At 37.6% G+C, this 21,753-nt stretch overlaps 1 long non-coding RNA gene across 1 annotated transcript in view; it reads right to left on the bottom strand.

Annotated features, from left to right (window-relative positions):
- The window catches only part of LOC127047882 (uncharacterized), a 128,517-nt gene extending 107,477 nt beyond the window's left edge, over positions 1-21,040 (bottom strand). Inside the window, exons 1-2 of the long non-coding RNA XR_007773510.1 lie at positions 20,945-21,040; positions 17,281-17,356 (exon numbers count right to left, since the gene is read on the bottom strand). This is a non-coding gene — a long non-coding RNA (uncharacterized LOC127047882). The remainder of the gene's footprint in view (positions 1-17,280; positions 17,357-20,944) is intronic.
- Between the last annotated feature and the right edge of the window lie 713 nt (positions 21,041-21,753).

The following is a 21,753-nucleotide window of genomic DNA, read 5'->3' as shown; positions in this document are numbered from 1 at the left end:
TCAAAGAACTCTAATAGATTAGTAAGACACCATTTCCCTTTACAGAAATCATGTTGACTACTGCTCAACAGTTTATGTTTTTCTATGTGTCTGACAATTTTATTCTTGACTATTGTTTTGACTAAATTTGCCCGGTACCGACGTTAGACTATAATTGCTGGGATCACCTCTAGAGCCCTTTTTAAATATTGGTGTTACATTAGCTAACTTCCAGTCATTGGGTACAGAACCCAATTTAAAGGGTTACAAACCTTAGTTAATAGTTCCACAACTTCACATTTGAGTTCTTTCAGAACTCTTGGGTGAATGCCATCTGGTCCCGGTGACTTGTTAATGTTGAGTTTATCAATTAATTCCAAAACCTTTTCTAGTGACACTTCAATCTGTGACAGTTCCTCACATTTGCCACCTACAAAAGCCAGCTCAGGTTTGGGAATCTCCCTAACATCCTCAGCCGTGAAGAATGAAGCAAAGAATCCATCTAGTTTCTCTGCAATGACTTTATCGTCTTTAAGCACTCCTTTTGTATCTCGATCATCAAGGGCCCCACTGGTTGTTTAGCAGACTTCCTGCTTCTGATGTACTTAAAAAACATTTTGTTATTACCTTTGGAGTTTTTGGCTAGCTGTTCTTCAAACTACTCTTTGGCTTTTCTTATTACATTCTTGCACTTAATTTGTCAGTGTTTATGTTCCTGTCTATTTGCCTCACTAGGATTTGACTTCCACTTTTTAAAGGAAGTCTTATCTCTCACTGCTTCTTTTACATGGTTGTTAAGCCATGGTGGCTCTTTTTCAGTTCTTCCACTGTGTTTCTTAATTTGGGGTACACATTGAAGTTGGGCCTCTATTATGGTGTCTTTAAAAAGCGCCCATGCAGCTTGCAGGGATTTCACTTCAGTCACTGTACTTTTTAACTTCTGTTTAACTAACCCCTTCATTTTTGCATAGTTCCCCCTTTTGAAATGAAATGCCACAGTGCTGGGCTGTTGAGATGTTCTTCCCATCACAGGGATGTTGAATGCTATTGTATTATGGTCACTATTTCCAAGCGGTCCTGTTATAGTTACCTCTTGGACCAGCTCCTGCGCTCCACTCAGAATTAAATCTAGAGTTGCCTCTCCCCTTGTGGGTTCCCATACCAGCTGCTCCACGAAGCAGTCATTTAAAGTATCGATACATTTTATCTCGGCATTTTGTCCTGAAGTGAAATGTTCCCAGTCAATATGGGGATAATTGAAATCCCTCACTATTATCGAGTTCTTAATTTTGATAGCCTCTCTAATTTGCCTTAGCATTTCATCATCACTATCACTGTCCTGGTCAGGTGGTCGATAGTAGATCCCTAATGTTATATTCTTCTTAGAGCATGAAATTTCTATCCATATTCTATGGAACATGTCAATTCACTTAAGATTTTTACTTCATTTGATTCTACATTTTCTTTCACATATACTGCCACTCCCGCCCCTGCACAACCTGTTCTGTCCTTCCGATATATTTTGTACCCCGGAATGATTGTGTCCCACTGATTGCTCTCAGTCCACAAGGTTTCTGTGATGCCTATATCAATATCCTCCTTTATCACAAAGCACTCTAGTTCACCCATCTTATTATTTAGACTTCTAGCATTTGTGTACAAGCACTTTAAAAACTTGTCACTGTTCATTTATCTGCCCTTTTCTGATGTGTCAGAATCTTTTTTATGTGAATGTTTATCATCTGATCTAGCCCTTACATTATCTTCTTCCATCCTCTGCTCCTGACTATAACCTGGAGATTCTCTATTATTAAACTCTCCCCTAAGAGAAGTCTCTATCTGATCCACATGCTCCTCTGCAGCAGTTGGCTTTCCCCCTTCTCCTAGTTTAAAAACTGCTCTACAACCTTTTTCATGTTTAGTGCCAGCAATCTGGTTCCACTTTGGTTTAGGTGGAGCCCATCTCTCCCCATGCTGTGCTGCCCAGTGCAGCAGTCTAGGAGCTGACCTTGTTCGTGAAGATAGAGGCAAAAAAAAAAAAAAAGCATTGAGTACATTAGCTTTTGCCACATCCTCTGTCACAAGGTTGCCTCCCCCATTCAGTAAGAGGCCCATATTTTCCTTGACTTTCTTCTTGTTGCTAACATACCTGAAGAAACCCTTCTTGCTACTCTTCACATCTCTTGCTAGCTGCAACACTAAGTGTGATTTGGCCTTCCTGATTTCACTCCTGCATGCCTGAGCAATATTTTTATACTCCTCCCTGGTCACTTGTCCAATCTTCCACTTCTTGTAAGCTTCTTTTTTGCGTTTAAGATCAGCAAGGATTTCACTGTTAAGCCAAGCTGGTTGCCTGCCAATTTACTATTCTTTCTACATATCGGGATGGTTTGTTCCTGCAACCTCAATAAGAATTCTTTAAAATATAGCCAGCTCTCCTGGACTCCTTTCCCCCTCATGTTATTCTCCCAGGGGATCCTGCCCATCAGTTCCCTGAAGGAGTCAAAGTCTGCTTTTCTGAAGTCCATGGTCCATATTCTGCTGCTCTCCTTTCTTTCTTCTGTCAGGATCCTGACCTCAACCATCTCATAGTCACTGCCTCCCAGGTTGCCATCCACTTCTGCTTCCCCTACTCAAGGCTCATCAAGTACTTAAACATCTAAAAAGACATATCCTGAACTGGCAACTGTTTGTGTAACCCACACACCTCCTGGGTGTGGTGTTCTGTTCCATCTAGCAGCACCAAAACCACTTAGCTAAGGCTGTAGAATAGACTTATTAACTCTAAGAGCCATATGGCTTTTAACTCATGCAGAAGAGGCTTATGCACTAAGCTCGTGAGGTCCCAGGCTCAACCCAATGCCAACAACCGGGGTCTGTCGGTGTTACAAGTCGGTGTTACAAGTGGGGGTTCATCCGGGATTTCAACTGGGAAGTTTCTGAAGCTCGGGATGCACTTCCTCAGCAAGTGGAAGTATGTAACCCACACACCTCCTGGGTGTTCTGTCCCACCTAGTGGCACCAAGACCACTTAGAAGGAGATTAATGAGACTGCTCTACAGCCTTAGCTAACAGCCATATGGATTTTAGCTCATGCAGTAGAGGCTCATGCACTAAACTCCAGAGGTCCCAGGTTCGATCCCACCCGTCAACGACCAGGGTCTGTTGGTGTTACAATTCCACCAGCAAAGAGGAAAGTCCGGCTAGTATTGGGCCAAGCATCAAATTATGTGTCAAAGAGCAAAAGATTTTACAGATCAGACCAATGAAGTGCATTTAAAAAGATGCTTTGGTCATTCCTACTGGTATGTACAGTACAATAAAAATATACTGTATCATTTGGCAAAGCAATACTTTTGGTCCTTCAGCAACTTCAGAAATACAGTCATATGGATACCAAGAACATCAAGAGTTCCAACAATGAAAACAAATGAGATTCTTGGAAGAATAAAAGCTGTCATACTTCAACCAACTTCTAACAGGGTCAAGAAGTAATATCTTCCATAATTACTATAGATGGTTAAAATGTTTTTATATGAGTGTTTTATCTTTCAATGAAAAATGACTTTTCAAATCAACACATTTTCATGAAAAGATTTCCATTTTGTCAAACATTTTCAAGTTTTCATCAAAAAATGAAAGCTGAACATTTGATTTTTGGACAAAACCCCTGACATTTTTCATGGGAAAATAATTCATTTCTTGACTAGCTCTAACAATTACTCATTTGGGATGTTTTGCATGTTCCCCTGAAGCAGCTAGTACTTACCTTGGTAAGTGACACACTATTGAACTTGATGGTCTGATACAGTTTGGAAATTTCTATGTTCCTACTTTATCCCAGCCTAAGTCTCCCCCCGGACTCATCTGTCCCCAAAACTCGAGCACTTAAACAGCTATTCTCCTGCATTCCTCATATGCCAGTAGCGAAAGCAAGGCCAGCTGCATCGGTGACTTGGCAAAGTGCACCTAACACTTTCCCAGAAGAATCAATAGAACAGGGTGGGGTGTTTCACGAAAATACTACAAGCATGTTACATGTGTTAAGGATTCTCCCCTAAAACATCCCAAGTCATTCCATTTCCCTGTTAACATCAGCCAAATCATGTTGTCCATTATATTTTCGTTGAAAAATGTTTGATCATGGCAGCCTCTGGCAAAAGAGTGCGCAATATGAAAATACAAATTTCTGACCAACTTTTTTGTTGACAAACTACTGTTGGCTGAAAGATGTACAGGATTTAGTAAGGTTATTATTTGTTTTTGACTGTATATTTAAAAAAAATAATGTTGGGAGAGCCTAGAGTTAGGTATTTCATTTCACTGAGTATAAATCAAAACTAAATAAATATGGTGCCCTGCATAGGTATATAACTTTAGTTTAATACTAACAAACTTCAACTTTCATCCATGCTTCCACCCTTTTTCCTTCTAAATAATTTTCAGTATACTGGCAGTATCAATAGACTTTGCTAGTAATTAATGAAAAAAATAAACAAAAACCAATCAATTGCTTTTTGCTTTGATATATTATCTATTGAAAGTTAATTACAAATATTGGCCTTGGTGCTGCATTTAGATCTACATGGGTGGACCTTTATGCCTGCACTGTACTCCACTGAAGGGTACTGAAAGGGTCCCCCATGTAGAATGTGAATGGCAGACAGGGGCCATTAAAAGTGTACTTTCAAATAATACTACCACCGTTATTTGTGCTCTGAACACATAGTATGAATCTGATTCTACTTTAAAAAAGGAGGTGATTCTTTAGCATCTTAAAAAAGAGTGAACCTAGGACAGAACTAGCAAGAGTTAAAAGCAACAGATTATGATCACAGGCTGATGCTTATCATATTCGTCAGGCAGATGAACTCGTTGTGGTTCTTATGACTCTGTTGACAGTAATCTTGTTAAATGAAATACTATAGTAGGAGATTGAAAAAACTCCCGCAGAATGAATATAAGATACAAAACAAGACAATAGCAGTGACACTCTTAAATATTGCTTTGTTCTTGTGATGGGAAGAAGAGGTGAGCAGCTTGATAGATCAGCTCCCTAAAACATCACTGAAAGTAAAACTTTTCTTTAAACTCACCAGTCATCAGCTTCATATGGAAAAAAATAATCAAACTTTCAGTTCAGAAAGTTGCATAAGAGAGAGTAAGATAACAATAATTAAGAGTTGAGTACATATTGCAAGGTTCTGATCTAGGTAGGAAGGTTTATAGTGTTTGAAGATGTGCAGATTAGCAGTGGGGATGTAGGTTTGGCCCATTACATTTTATTTGGATTTCTAAAGAAGTCTCTTTTACACTAGGCAAATGTACATTACAAATTATAAACAACTCAGACAAATAACCCAATAGCAGAATACAAACTCTCCTCAGACCTTCTAGCTAGCAGGATCCACTCCCTTTAGCCCACTCACACCTTCTTTAATTCACCTCTTCCCGAAGACAAGGGAAAAGAGGTTTCAGAGTAGCAGCCGTGTTAGTCTGTATCCACAAAAAGAACAGGAGTACTTGTGGCACCTTAGAGACTAAAATTTATTTGAGCATAAGCTTTCGTGGGCTACAGCTCACTTCATTGGACGCATAGAATGGAACATATAGTGAGGATATATATACACATACAGAGAACATGAAAAGGTGGGAGTTGCCCAACCAACTTTAAGACACTAATTAATTAAGATGAACTGTTGTCAGCAGGAGAAAAAAACTTTTGAAGTGATAATCAAGATAGCCCAATTAAGACAGTTTGCCATGTGATATATGCCATCATGTGCCAGCAATGCCCCTCTGCCATGTACATTGGTCAAACTGAACAGTCTCTACGCAAAAGAACAAATGGACACAAATCTGACATCAGGAATCATAACATTCAAAAACCAGTACTTCAACCTCTCTGGTCATTCAGTAATAGAAAAGCTTCGAAAACAGACTCCAATGAGAAACGAATAAACTTGAATTGATATGCAAACTATACACTATCAACTTAGGCTTAAATAGAGACTGGGAATGGCTGAGCTATTACACACATTGAATCTATTTCCCCCATGTTAAGTATCTTGTCAAACTGTCTTAAATGGGCTATCTTGATTATAACTACAAAAGTATTTTTTCTCCTGCTGACAACAGTTCATCTTAATTAATTAGCCTCTTAGAGTTGGTTGGGTAACTCCCACCTTTTCATGTTCTCTGTACATATATATATCTCCTCACTATATGTTCCATTCTATGCATCTGATGGAGTGGGCTGTAGCCCATGAAAGCTTATGCTCAAATACATTTGTTAGTCTCTAAGGTGCCACAAGTACTTCTGTTCTTTTTAAGGGAAAAGAGATAGGCCTTGCTGTTCTCCCTGAAGCTCAAAGGACTCTCAGTTACATGGTGACTTTTAGTGTTGCCACTGTTTTTTCTTAAAGCCCCAGCTCCTGGAATCATGTTATTATATGAGAATTTCAGTTTTCGTTTAAAAAAGGTTTCTAGCCTCTGAACTGTTGAGAAAAAGCTTGAAAATGAAAGCTGAGTGTACCCTAAACATTTTTAAAAATCAGAAAGTAAATAAAGTTGCTGTATTATTATTACTACTACAATAATCTCATGATTTTGAGGCCTGGGATTGGCAATGCCATTTTTATCTTGTCCAACGCCAAGAATCTCTAGAGTCACTATATTCAGGAGTTGTTTCACCTTCTGTTAAAATGCAGCTACCTGGAATGAAGTGAAAGGAACTATTTTTACCCAGGAAAGGAAGTGAAAAACCTCTTTCCAATATAAGCTACAAAAGGAATTTAGATAGATAGAACATAATTATTCAAATTGTAATTTGAGCAGAGCACCAAATCTAAGATTCCTACTCTTGCAAAAAGACAAACAAAGCACCATCACACACTATATGGCATTTAGTGATTAGACTAAGCATCAACTCTGCGTCAGGTCTCTCCTGAAAGATGTCATTTCTAGCAGCACAGTGGCCCCTAACACTATGGTGAAAAACTGACTCAAAGAGAAGAACAGCACCTACAGAAATACTTCGGGTTTTCTCACACTAAAAAAAAAAATCAGTTGTAAATCACCACTGGGCAGCTCCACTGTTGGTTGCAATGGCAGAAGCTGGAGATCGGTATTTTTAAACACCAGGTTGTTATATCATATCTGTCCTGTGTATTCTACAATTTCCACTACTGCTACAATTAAATAGCTGCAAATTTTGCCATTGTAATGTAGCCTCTCTCTACTGCTGACTATTGATGTTCCCTGGAGGTCTCCCATCCAACTACTGACCCACCCCAGCTTGTAAGACTTGACAGTGCACAAACTGGTACTTTTAGGGCTCATGACTAAATATTTTTGAAAGTAGGTCCTTGTCTCAAGATTCCTCCCTACAACAATTAATAGCCCACAACAAGGACAATACCATACAAGTCCATGGGAACATTTAGGCATGGATATCAGGACAAATGCCTTCTCTTACACAAAGTTCTGCAGGGTTTGTGATGTTCATTTACAGCAGACAAGATTCGATATTGAAGGTCTGATTTGAAAGAGTTACAATACAACCTCAGAGTTACAAACACCAGAGTTATGAACTGACCAGTTAACACACACCTCATTTGTAATCAGAAGTACACAATCAGGCAGCAACAGAGGGGGGGAAAGAAGGAAATACAGTACTGTGTTAAATGTAAACTACTAAAGAACAAAAGGAAAGCAGCATTTTTCTGATGCATAGTAAAGTTTCAAAGTCGTATTAAGTCAATGTCAAACTTTTGAAAGAATCACCATAATGTTTTATTCAGAGTTAGGAACATTTCAGAATTACAAACTTCCTTTCCTGAGGCATTCATAACTCTGAGGTTCTTCTGTTCATAGCATAAACTGCATGGGACTCACTTTATCTACTTTGGATGGTGCTTAGGTAGCAAAATGAAGAGTACAGTATAGGAATTCAGATAAAGGTGAGTTACAAGGGAAGTAGGAAGGTCTGAATTGATCCTGCATGGATTTGAAGCAGTGGTTCTAGAAAGTTCAATATTCCAAACCTGATACTTAGCCCTCTATGTCAACCCTTCTGATACAATACACCTAGGAAAGTATATAGGTATAAGGAAAGTATTGAAGTACCTAAGACATAGAATCATAGAAATGTAGGAATGGACGAAACCTGAATAGGTCATCTAGTTCAGTCCCCTGCACTGAGGCAGGACTAAGACCATCCCTGACAGGTGGTTGTCTAACCTACTCTTAAAAACCTCCAATGATGGAAATTCCACAACCTCCCTACATAATTTGTTCCAATGCTTAACAACCCATACGGTAGGAAGTTTTTCCTAATGTCTAACCTAAATCTCCCTTGGTGCAATTTAAGCCCACTACTTCTTGTCCTGCCCTCAGTGGTTAAAGAGAACAATTTATCACCCTCCTCTCTTTAACAACCTTATACGTACTTGAAGATTTATCATTAGTCCCTCCCCGGTCATGTTTTCTCCAGACTAAACAAATCCAATTCTTTTAATCTTTCCTCACAGGTCATGTTTTCTAGACCTTTAACATTTTTTGTAGCTCCTGACTTTCTCCAATGTCTACACATCTTTCCCAAAGTGTGGTGCCCAGAACTGGACACAATACTGTTGAGGCTTTAACAGTGCTGAGTAGAGTGGAAGAATTAATTCTTATGTCTTGCTTACAACACTCCTGCTAATACATCCCAGCATGATGTTAGTTTTTTTCTTCCACCCTCCCTTTTTTCAGGAATATGCCAAAACAAGATCCATTTTTCCTCTGGAACACAAAACCTGCACCTCAGCAGATCATCTTTTTCGGAACTTACAGTCAGATTTTCAAAAGAGCTTGGTATCTCAAGTGCAGAACTATTTTGAGTACTACTCACTGAGCTGCCTAAATGGGAATTAAGCTCTTCTGAAAATCTGGTGCTGATTGTGGGTGCACAGCCCATCTGAAACTCTGGCCCTGACAGCGTTGTTCTGCACCATGACTTCAGAACATAGGGATTGCCATATTGGCTCAGGACCATTATCCCATCTAGTCCAGTATTCTGTCTCTGAATGACCAGAGCAGTCTTTGTTGCTAAGCTGAGTCAAAGAACCACTGATACACTTCAAATTAACACAAACATCATATTAGCTCAAGCAGTTCCTCTTGAGGCTTGTTTTCAAACTTTAACAGTATATTAACCCCTCATTTATTGCTCTCTAGAGCCCCAAGCAGGTCATTGTAATAACAGATACTGATTGGTTAAAGAAAATTGCATTAAAATGTGAAAGGATGCGAGTTGGGGGCCCTAGATTATTTACAGTTTTTGTATTTACAGTAAGACTGCCAGAGGGAGAGATGTAGACCATGTTGTACGAATACATTAACATTTATCTTCCATGCTATTTTGAACATGAATCACCTTAGCATCCTTATGCGCGTACACACTGGCTACTTCTCAAACATTCTGGTGTCTCTCTTCCATATTTTCTGTCTTTGAAAATATATGGGTCATTGTGCTAAGTCAGTGTTAATCCAATGAAAAAGTATGAGCCGCAATAATACACTTATTAGTGAGTAAGCCAAAGCAAACATGTATGCTTATGAGGCAACCTCATTTATGGTAAAACTACACAAGAAAAATCTCAAATTCAGACACCAGCATTTCCAAATATTTTCATAGGAGACACTTGAAGCAGACAGACAGCCATAACACTAGTGCATCTTATGAGCTGTAGTAGCAGCTGGAACTTATGCACGCCTCCTATCAATCTAAGGTTTTACACTTTGGTTTCAACTTCACAGAGCATAGGCTTAGCCTGATTTCTGTGGGCAAGAAGTTCCACAGCTGGATTTACACTTATCACCATGCTATGTCCGCAAGACCTCTTCTGAGTTTATCCACCTGCATTGCTCCTTTTGAGCTCAGCTATCTTGCAAGATCATGGAGGAGAGGGCAGCCTCTGCAGTGGCTGCAACCCAATGCATCAAGAGCCTGGGAGATCAGAACCAAGACTGAACACTATTCTGAAGTGAATATAAAGCAATCAGAGTTTGTGAAATACACGTGTGATGTGTGTGCATTAACCTGAGTTGCTAGTAAGGCAAGCTGCTACCTACTGCACCAGTTTCAACCTTTCAGTACTGGTTGTGTCCAACGCCAGACTATTACAACAGCCCAGTCTGGAGATGGTGAAAACATGGATCACATGCCTAGATCACTTCTCCATGCTACTGTGGATTATCAATACTTAATAATTTACTGATAAACGTATTGATAACCAATAACTGATACAAATTTTCTGTGATTATGTATTTACTGAGAGAGGTTCTCTTGAGTTTGGATTAGTTTAAAAACAATAAACCTCAGTAATCAAAGTTGACTTATCTAACTGATTAATAAATCTGAAGACCACACAAACACAGGCATACAGTTACCAACAGCTGTGGGAAACCTTCCCTGTAGTTATCTCACAATGTGTCCAGTCCGTTAGATGGATCTTACTTCCCCTATGATTTACAGGCAATTACACCCTTGTTATCCTTATTGTGTATCAGTGTGATCCTAACCTATTTCCGGTACATATTTCTTATCTGAGGCTATTTCCAAGGTTCCCTGTAGACTCAACTTTTCAATGGCTTCAACACCTGGCGGTTAGTCAGTGTTTATGCCCTTTTTTATAATTTCATGCATTATATAGCTTGCAGTTAGTACTCTATATTATATAGTATATCTATATATAGATATCTTAAAACATCTTTCAAAATACATTAAAAGAGTTACTGCACAGTAAAATTCCATTCTTTGTTAGACATCTTTATCTTAACTGCATGGGAGTCCTGCTCTCAGGCAAGCCTTAAGACAGGACAAAAAAGAGTTTAAGTGTCAACAGATGCAAAGCTCTAGAGAATTTAAGGGGTAGAGTCCCTCTGCATTGCCTCTCCAGGGTCTGCTCCTCTACACACAAGAACTGCGTCCATTCCAATGTGTTTGGGGCTTCTGTGCAACAGAGGGAATATGTGGCTCAGGACTAAGCTCAAGGTGTACAGAACTGAATGTTAAATCTGAAATTAGCACTCCTGAGCCAACAGTAGGCATTTTGAGGGGGGAAAAAGTGACAATTTATGATACTGAAACATGAGAGCCCAGTGTCAAATTCACTGTAAAACAGTCCCCTCTCAATTTCAATATGCAATACATGAAGCAAGGTAGGAGGTTCAATGAGGAACAATAGAATAAAAAAACAGCATGACAGAGAAACACATGTAAATATCCAAAAAGCAAAATGACATGCTGCCAAAAAAAAAACAAAAAGAAAAACACAACCCTAGCTTTTTGTTGCATGCTGAAAAAGAGAGGGAAGGTGCAGATAGTGGAAGAGAAATATCAGTAAGTTAAACATCAATAAAAAAGAAATTTTAAATAACCATCCCAAAACAAGGGATCCTTAGTAGTGAGGGGGTTAGTTTCACAACAGTTTCCAAGTTGATTGTGTAAAGATTCATCTCTGCATCTATCACTGAACATGCATGAGCTGTCTTTTGCAAAAGATGACAGGTGAAACCACCATCAGACAGGAAGCCAACTTTCTTCCTGTTGTTTAATCAACAATTCTAAAAACAAAATAAAATTACTTCTCTCCTTTTATCTGTACATTTCACTTCTCTTCACTGTGCCACATTAAATCTGTTGGTATATATAAATGAACAACATGTAAATTTACAAAAACCATACACCAGGATTCTCAAACTGGGGGTTGGGACCCCTCAGGGGGTCGTGAGGTTTTACATGTGTGTGTGGGGGGGTCACGAGCTGTCAGCATCCACCCCAAACTCCACTTTGCCTCCAGCATTTATAATATGTTAAATATATAAACAAATGTTTCTAATTGATAAGGGAAGTCACACTCAGAGGCTTGCTATGTGAAAGGGGTCACCAGTACAGGAGTTTGAGAACCACTGCCATACACGCTATGGTTAATGATACAGATTGAGATAACATTTCACGTGCTTATAGCTTGGTATAGTCTATATGGAGAAACAGAGAGAGAGAGATGCGAGTGAGTGAGAGAAGGGGAAAAAGTGTTTCATATACATATCATGAAGAGGTACTGCCACGAGTGTGGGCTTCTATTACACCAAGAGGGATTTTACCTACATCCCTTCACTGCTTATGAGGCTTTAAAGAAATTCCAAAGTGTCATCAGAGGAGGAAAAACAAAAGTAATGATTCTTGCCACACAGGTAGAACATATGAAAAAGAATGTAATAAGTCAATACTGTAATGGGACGCCCCCATACATTTTTTCCAGAATTAAGAGTATATATATACCAAGCAGCTAAAGGACAATTTATCAGCTCTATTAATTGCAACTTGGATACTGACACACAGTAAATTAGAACCCTGTTATAATGTGCAAAGTATTGGTCACCTGCTATATTCCACTACTGCTTGTAATTGCAGCAAATGGTAAACCATTCACCTCACCAAATGGTACACCATTCACCTTGCCAAAAGAAGAGTATCTAAAATATGCAATTGATGATTTAATCCAGCTAGAAGAAATGACCAAAGTAAGTGGATTGTTTTCCTTTTTAAATATGTACTGTAATTTTTTTATTTTACTTTTTGCAGAAAAAATTAAATCCTATTTTTCTCATAGGATATTGAATATGACGGCTTTTACACACCAGAGGACTTCTCAAATGTGAGTATAAACTTTTATGTTATCTTTTAAAAGAGCCTTTCCAAGTGTTGCTACTTTAAATGTGTGCTATTAATTCACATCAACATTTTACCTCTTCTGAAAAGGCAGAGCTAAGAAAAAATAAAAATGCTTGGAGCATGAGTTCACTGTAGGAGCCCCAGTCTTTGGGATTCTACTGTGTGTTTTTGCTTTATGCTGTTTGACAGCAGAAAAAGCTGATATAACAATGCTATCTTATTGCTCTGTGTAATAGCATAACAGAGCAAGATTAGTTTGCTCTATTTAATGTACTGCAGTTGAATAAATTCTTACATGAAAATAATTTATTTTGTGATTTACTGGGCCACAGGTTAATATGCAGCAGGTGATATTAACTCTTAAATCAGAAGCACAAACAGGAAGAATAGTCTTTAGTGTCAGGTGATATTTTAAAAATGCCAGTTTCATTTTAAGAATATAGGCAGAAGTTGGCACAAAGTAGAGTCTAATTTTATCTCAACTGTATGTGCATACACTAGCAGTTTCTGTTACAAATCTCATGTAACATCACAGATTAAAGTGATCATGCTTTCTGGTTTTAAAATTCTACATATGCTCTTTCTAGGAGTGAAACTCCATCAGGCCATGCTCGAGTACCTTTAGCTCTGAATACTTATTTATACTCGTTATACAGTAATAGATTAATATGTATGTATTTTATCATAAATATCCAATTGCACAAGAACTTTCTGCTCTGAATCCTCATTAAGTCACTGAGATTGCTTGTTTTCAATGTGATCTAGTATACATAGCACAGAATTGCATTGTAATATTCCAGCTCTCCACAGACTCTCTGTTATCAAATCACTTAGCCACTTTAGTGTTAGCTTTTCCTTTATGTAAATAGGGATAATACTTACTTACCTAGATAATCTGCTGAGAAAGTATATTAGTGTTGGAAGATGTCAGACAATTAATTTATATTATTATGTAAATCCCTAATTACAGAATTCCCATTGAAGGTAATGGGATATTTGCTTAAGTAAAGGTTCAAAGCCTCAACCTGCAATGACTTCCTCACTAGACCAATTTTAGTCATGTACTCACTGGATCAAACACTAAGAATTTCTGGTTTAGATTTTTAAATGTCAGTTTATTGGGGCAGATCATGTGATATGCTCAAACTGTGTTTGGCACAGCTTGTGATGGTTGCATGTAAAGATGACTCCCCCTGAATCTAGAGACCAGGTCAGTCCCAGGAATCAAATAGATCAGCCAGCCTGCTTTACTTTACACCAACTGGAAATGGCCCAAAGGAGCCATTCCAGCAGTTGGGAATCAACCTTAGGTACAGGGGCTAAGGCTACATGCCCTTTTCCAGGTGATACTTCTTACAGTAGAAGCTAGGACCAAGTATTAGTGTAGGAGTTGCAAGAGCAGCTCTGTGCCACTTGAGGATTTTCCTATGCTCATGGAATCTTGCAGTGGTTGACCAGACTTCCAAATGGAGCAGCACAAGCCTACAAGAAAATACTAGAGTTGGGCCCATTTTTAATTTTTTATAGTCTGACTTTAAAGAGCACAGATGAATGATATACTGTATAAACTTCTCAAACTAGGGTAAAATAAATCAAGGTATATTCAAATAATACATTTTTTGCTGGCCCCAGTAAATGTCAATCATACTTAGCAATGATTTTCCTTCTTATTTTAGGAGGAGCGCAGAATGGAGGCCTTGGGCGTTTATATGGCTGAAATGAACACTTTAAAAGATGAAAGCCAAAACAATGTTATGGTTAATAATAATATTGATCGTATCATGAAATATCTTGGTGCTTCTGTGGTAAGGATTCATTTTTACTCAATTTGATACACAAATTTAGAAGTTGATAGAATATCAACTAGAAAGAGAAAAAAATTATCTGCTCGCAGTGGGCCCAACACTGCATTATTTGCTTATTTGACACTCCCATAATCTGTCTCAAAGTCTTTTTCCATCTAATATATCTAGACTCTATACTACTCCCATCACTACAGGATCTGAGCTCCTATGGACATTTTCTGTCAATAAAAAACCAAGAATATGGTTCTGTTGTTGCACTGCAAAGAAGAAAATTCAAGTTAAACAGCCTTTTACAAAAGTTCTTCTTTTTAACTTGGGTTGGGTGCTTTTAAAAAGAAATGTGTAGCTTAATGGTAACCCAAATCTGATTTTTTAAAAAATCAGAGTTCTAAGGCTCAACATAGGAAAAAAATTCCCCGTAGATTGCAATGGGTATTTTTCCTCTCTTTTTTCTGTCCTTTAACTAGAATAAAGAAGAAATCTTGGTGATGGGAACTTCACATTTGATTATATACAGTAGCAGAGTTGAGTTTCTTCGCTGAAAATGAAACCATTTAAGTTAATCTTGAATTCCAATCTTGAGACCAATACATTTTATTGTTTTTCAGATGTGTACTAGTTTTTCTTGAGATCTTCTGGCACTGTAATAGCTAGCAAAATGTCTAATGTTTTAAATATGCAGCAATGTCTATTTGCATGATAATCCACTAGGACAAGATATGGTTTGTGCTTTTTTAGTTATATAATGCTTACAATCAAATTTTTTCTGTAATATAGGTTCCTAATTAATTTTATTAACCTAACTATGACTAAAGTGAATGTGCCCAGTCTTGCAATTCTTTGCTTATGGCAGAGTAAAGAATCCTCACATGAGCAATGCTTTCCAGGACTGGACCACAAGTACTTGACTCTGCAGTCTCTAATGCTGAACATAAGCGACACTATGCAGCAGGACTTGGTAAAGCTACAAAGTACCAAATCCCACTATGATTAAAAATAACACAGAAAACATGGCTAAGAGGGGTCACATGATATTTTAGAAAAATCGCTCAGGCTTTGGTTAAAAATGAAATCTGCCTCAGCTGGATTATTAACCAACTGTCTTATTACTGAAAGTTAATAAATTAAGGTTATGATATATTTCAGTGCCACAGAGCATCCCACTGTCTGTGGCTTCCTTTACTATACGAATACCTAACTTTAGCAAAAAGTAAAAACCTGAAAAACATTCTGGGCCTCATTTTGGAAGGAAACTCAGCATGCACAGGTTCATGCATTACCACGGACTCTAGTCCATGACAGAGCTATCACTAATCAATTATTAACTATATAAACATTTTCATTGCAGAAAAACACAACAGCAAAATATGAAGGCTCCCAACAGAAGAACACTCAAGAGTTTCTTGAAGGACTGCGGAAACTTCTGCAGTCTATGTATTCTAGTATGGTTACAGTGAAAAGTCACTAGCTACTTAAGTCAAAATAATGGATAACATTTGTTACTGTAACTACTACATTATTTATTTATATATTTAATTATTATAATTTATATTTTTGCCCTGTGGCTTATTAACTTGTTGTCCATCTGGCACTATCATATTCTTTAAATACAGGTGTTAAGCAAGCCTTTCTACAGTAAAATGACATCTGATTATATTTGTAAGCCCTACGGGCTCCAAAACTAATGCGTGTTTTTAAGCTAATTATTTCTCATTAAATTGCTGTACTTCAAAGCAACTATTTATTAAAATATCTGTTAAAAATAGCTCAAACTTTATGAATGTAGATTGCAGTAAATAAAGATATATTAAATTTTGTGATATGTGAAATAAGGTTTACTATTTTGTTTCTTCATTAATATGATACTTATCTAGTTCACAATGCTCATTTCACTGGTGGCACACTGCATCATATAGAGGAGTCTAGTTAAAAACAGCATCTACCTGTACACAAGAGTTTCTGTAACAGAATCAACATGAGACACTTGGAGATAAGCTGAGACTTTCCTGGTGTGTTTTTTTAAAGGCTCTACTTAAATTCTATCAAACAAAATACAATACCAGCTTATGTTTGCATAACAATCAATATGTAGCATATATAAAACAAGTAACAGAACAAGTGCAGAAAACCAGCAAGATTCTTGCTAAAGCTCTTCCTCTACTCAGGCTCTCTGTTATGTCTTTGTAGCAAGAACTTTGCAGCAATTAATGTTTACATCTCAAAGATAAGGCCTTTGAGAGACATGAAAAGGTTGTCCAAAATAAACAAACAAACAAAAACAGAAATAAATAATCCTCCAAGTGTGAAACCAGTGACCTAGACATTTTCATAGCTAGTTGTGTCCAGCAATGAAATAGTGCTCCCAATTAATAAATCCAAATTAATACATATTAGACCAATCTTCACATTTTGTACACAAAGCCTTTTTGTGCAATCTCTGAAATGCACTTACTCTGAATGTAGAGTCAATCACGTAACATTTTAAAAAGGTTTATGCAGAAGGAAACAACTAAGCTGAGTATCTTTTACAATTCAAAAACCACCACTCAGTGTTGACAATGGCACAAATTGTAATTGATGAAAACAAGCTATACTAGTACAGTTATCAGTGCATCATTGTCTCTTTGATGTGTTTTACTAAGTGGGTGGGGAATAGAATATTCAGAATCATACTTCAGAACAGGCTGTAAGTATTTGGAAAAAACGGCAGTTTTCTCAAAGGTGGCAAATAAACTATAATGGCAGCAGTCTGTCAAAACTGGTAAAATTACTTACAGTATTGGTATTTCTGTTTGCTCTAGTCATCTTCTCTTCCTTTGCTGTCTGAGGAAGAGTCTTCTGTCTCCACCCACTAGGATTCAAGAGACCAGAAGACTGTCAATCATCAAAGCCATGTACAAACCACCTCCACTTTCTTCTCACCCATCTAATGCTTCCCAAACAACTAACAGCAATAAGATGATAAAATATTACTAAAAACTGAACTCAGAAGAGAAAGGGAAAGCAGGAAGGAGATAACAGTTGTGACAAACAGAATTACTACAAAGTAGTTTCCTTTGCCATACATCACTCCTGTTTTCTGGAGGAATAATATTTCTATATAGAGTCCCTTACCCCTGTCAAAATGTTCAAAACAGTGTACATAAAACATAATAAAATAACACCCTCTTAAAACACATAAAACAAACAGGGGGGGAGGGAGAAAGGAATGGCAAGAGCGTGTGATAAATACAGGTCCAAGAGTAGCTATTCTAACAAAAAAAAAAAAAAAAAAGAGTGTGGATCATTCATAACGCTATGTCTTAACTGGTGCAAGACTGCCATGCTACAAATACAGGTGAAAATGGAAACCCGCCCCCCAATATTTACATATCACACATAACTTAAGATGAAAAGGTGAATAGGGCATGATCCAAAGCAACGCTGAGGGCCTTTACCTGATTCACTACTGCAGCACTATTCCATCAATAAACGTATGTGTTATGACACAGCAGCAAGACACTTCATTATGCACAATTCCTAACCAACAGCAAGACTTTGGCTTTCCAGTGGTTGAGGGTGAGATAGAAGTCTCAATTCCAAAGGTTTGCCAGAACCCAGACTGGGATTTACCCAGAATGTCCAAGATGTTAAGTACACCTGGAATACATTAGCAATTGCTTTCTCAATCACTGTCCCCAGAACAAGAGGTCTGAGACTAGTTAGTAACTGCTAAACATTTCAGCATCAAGAGAAGGTTTGTTGAAGAGACTGACCTCTGTATTTTTAGGAATGTTAGAGCCCTTAGCTTCCTAAAGTGGGTCATGGATACATTCAGTGTGCACTGTGGAACTGATCTCTGTCAGACTACATGAGGCCAGCACAGAAAATCATTTTAGAGGACAGTTGAAGTGTTGAAGGATGTGGCTTCATATCTGTGTATAAGAGAATTCAGTGGCTGCAGTGCCTCATGAGACCAGTGCAGTGGGGATGTGGCTACTAGTCCTGTATTTAACATGTTCTCTCTTGTGGCAGGATATTTTCAGAAGACGGTGAAATACAAGAAATTATTCTCTATAGTGGTTTGCCAGATTCCAAGTTACTGATCTTTATAGTGCAGTACACTGAATTTTAGCTGGCTGGGGCAGCATCAGGAGTGGGAAGGCAGTTGTTTGTGTTGTCGTCCATTGTCATAGGCTAGATGTGTTAGATTTTAGTTCACATTTTAGTTGCTATTCCAGTTTAAGCCATACATGCTATATCTTCCTAAAAAGAATACAAAATGCTTGCAAAACATCTTGAGAAATCAGTGGGAGGTGCAAAGTGTTTATGTCTGTGCATTAGTAGCCTATGGCACATCTACAAAAGTGTATGTGGCAACATGCCACTATAAAATAAATGGATCAAAGTTCATGCCACTTACTAAAAAAATACAAGACCAATTTAAGATCTACAGTAAAGTACCTGGTTTCAGTTTTATCTTATCTTTCTTGTAAATCTTAAGTCTGACACAGTGTTTCTGTTTAACATTAGTTTTGCATTATAACCATCATTCTTCCATGCAGCTGCAGTATACTTAACATTAGCTTGTTACTGTGTTTGAGAATCCCAGGTATTGGTGCTCAAGAGTCAATACTCTTCACAGTAGTGACATTGCTGAAATGTTTCTCAATCCACTGTAATTAAAAATGACTCATAATAAGTAACAAGTGTAATTTAGTCCTTTTAACCTGCAAGATTGTAAAACCTCAGTGGATTGACAGTGCAAATTTCAGAGCAAAAGCAACATGTAGCAGTACAATATTTTTCAGTCCATATTTATTTTATATTCCTAATAACCTGCCACTGAAGATAACAATGCGTGTGCTGGAATTTGAGAGTATGAGGCACAAAGGTTCTCAAAATTGAGAACAGTGCACATTTGATAGTCATTCTTGTTGACATTCTAACCTGTTAACATGTATGCTACAGAAGTCAAGCATTATCCAAAAACTAAAGGCTTCAGGATAAGGAATACAAAGGTGTAAATTCTCCGCCTGATGTGTGCACACAACTTTCCATTAATGCCAATGGGAATTATGCAGACTCAATAATAGGAGAAAATAATACTCCCAACACAGTTAAGGCCTTGATTCTACAATGAAATTTGCATAGTGACAGAAAGCTAAATATAAACAAAAAAGAAAGATTATTCCTGTGTTATAAAGTTGTCACAGTGAAGCATGTTTAATTACTACCACTATATTTACTATTACTTGATTACCTTAATATCTAAGCCAAGAAAGAGCAGTTGTAGCAATCTTTTAACTATGTTATTTTTACCTAGGAATGTTCCTGGGAGGCTTGCCCCTTAAGGGCTAGGAGGCATGCCTGAGCAGGAATTAGGTAATCCCCCTTCAAGAGCTGCACAAATCCATGTCTGGAGGTAGGGGTTGGGAGATTCATGGAGACTCGAGTGGAGTACGGAAGCTACTGGGCACAAGTGAGCTCCAATAGATAAACTTGGAACTCAGGCAGGAAAGGCTTGGAGAAACTCTGATAACAGGGTAAATGGATGGACTTTGTTTTGGGACTAAGTTTTATTTTAAGTTTATTTTATGTGTAAAAAAATCTAGACGCCAAGAAGGGCTGTTGTGAATGGACAAAAACGTTGTGTGCCAATTTATGTGAGGAATCTGGGTTCGGGGGGGGGGTAACTGAGGGACCACGTGAGGCCACTATGGAGTGCATGGGAGAAGACCACTTGATGAGAAGGCATATTCAGTTTAATATTTGTACATGGTTGCACTAAGTAATAGCAATGTACCAGACTGATAAAGTTGAAGAGAGACAAGCGGGGGGGGGGGGGCAGGGAAAGGTGGGAGGAAAGGGAAATCACAAGATAAACATAAAGATTCCATTGTTAGTAACTGAACAATCTGAGATAGTCTAAGATATAGATATCTGCTCATTCACTTGACAAATACTGACCAAATCTATGTATTATAACTTTGCATTCTAAGCTAAACAAAACCATCAGTCCCCCTAAATCTGTTGATGTAATGCCAAATTATACTTCTGAGACATTTTATCTAGCTGTTCATTTCTAAATTCCAGATACAAAACACAAGGAGAAGAGAGATCACATGACAAAACTGCTTTAATAAAAAATTCATTGATATTAAATTATTGTGTATGACAATATTTGTGCAGTATAGATAAGATTCAGAAATAAGTATTTTCTTTACTTTTGTCCAGCTAGTATCTCTGAATGCTTTTGAGTTACACAACTATTAGTCTTAGATTAATTGTAAACATATCTTTTTAATCAGCTGAGTAGGAGGGAAAAATCATTGCTTATTTAGGAAGTATTTTTCTTTGTAGATACACTAACATTTAACATGGTTACATAAGCATTCATGAAACATGACTACATTTAAAAAAATAAGTCTTCAAGTCATAACAAAACTTCTGTACTAACCTCTTGGTCAAATAAGGGTTCAGAGCTCCACTGGCATATTCCACATGATATTCTTCCAGTCAATGAGCCACAAAATTCATCTGCCTCAACTCCTCAGCACAGCTGCTTCTGCTGTAGCAAAATTCTTGCAGCAAAATTTATATATTTTTGCATGTTATGTACGTACTAGTGGTCAGCACATTTCCTGTAGCCTATCACGACACATCCCGTGGTATGTTAAGTTTGATGATATCTTTTCCTACATGGCAAATGTAAGGCTGCATAAGAGTGCACTGTAGACAAATATCCTCAGCTGGTGTAAATCACCATAGTTCCACGAAAGTCAATAGTGCTACCCCAATTTATACCAGAACATTGTTTGCATTACAACTTTACTAAAATAGAAATGCATAAACTTTTACTTAACAAGAAACCTACTCTTATCTTTGCTCAAATACAAAGGTATATGTGCATTTTCCTTCCTCCCTCCCTCCACAGTACTAGTACATACATTAATCACTTTTACTAGCCCTAGATCCATTTCTTCAGAAGCAAATGACAAATGAATAAACAAAAATTGCTTTTAAAAGCACTAATGCCTGAATTTTACCACAACTAAGTGTCGCATACAGTTTTCCTCTGTGGAAACTTTCAGTGGGCGTGATCCTACATGAAGAGAGGCTAAAGGATCAGGTTCAATATTTGCTAATGCTTATTGATCTTTAGTGTGTAGTATGTGTAATTATACTGAAGATATTAGTAACATTTGTATAAACAAGGGACGTATTTTACAGTATGTTATACAAAATATCAAGGGAGACATGGTTTAA

The sequence above is a fragment of the Gopherus flavomarginatus genome, chromosome 3, assembly GCF_025201925.1.
Source record: "Gopherus flavomarginatus isolate rGopFla2 chromosome 3, rGopFla2.mat.asm, whole genome shotgun sequence".
Taxonomy (NCBI): Eukaryota; Metazoa; Chordata; order Testudines; family Testudinidae; genus Gopherus; species Gopherus flavomarginatus.
The sequence above is the reverse complement of the archived record's forward strand: the minus strand, read 5'-3'. Positions and strand labels throughout refer to the sequence as shown.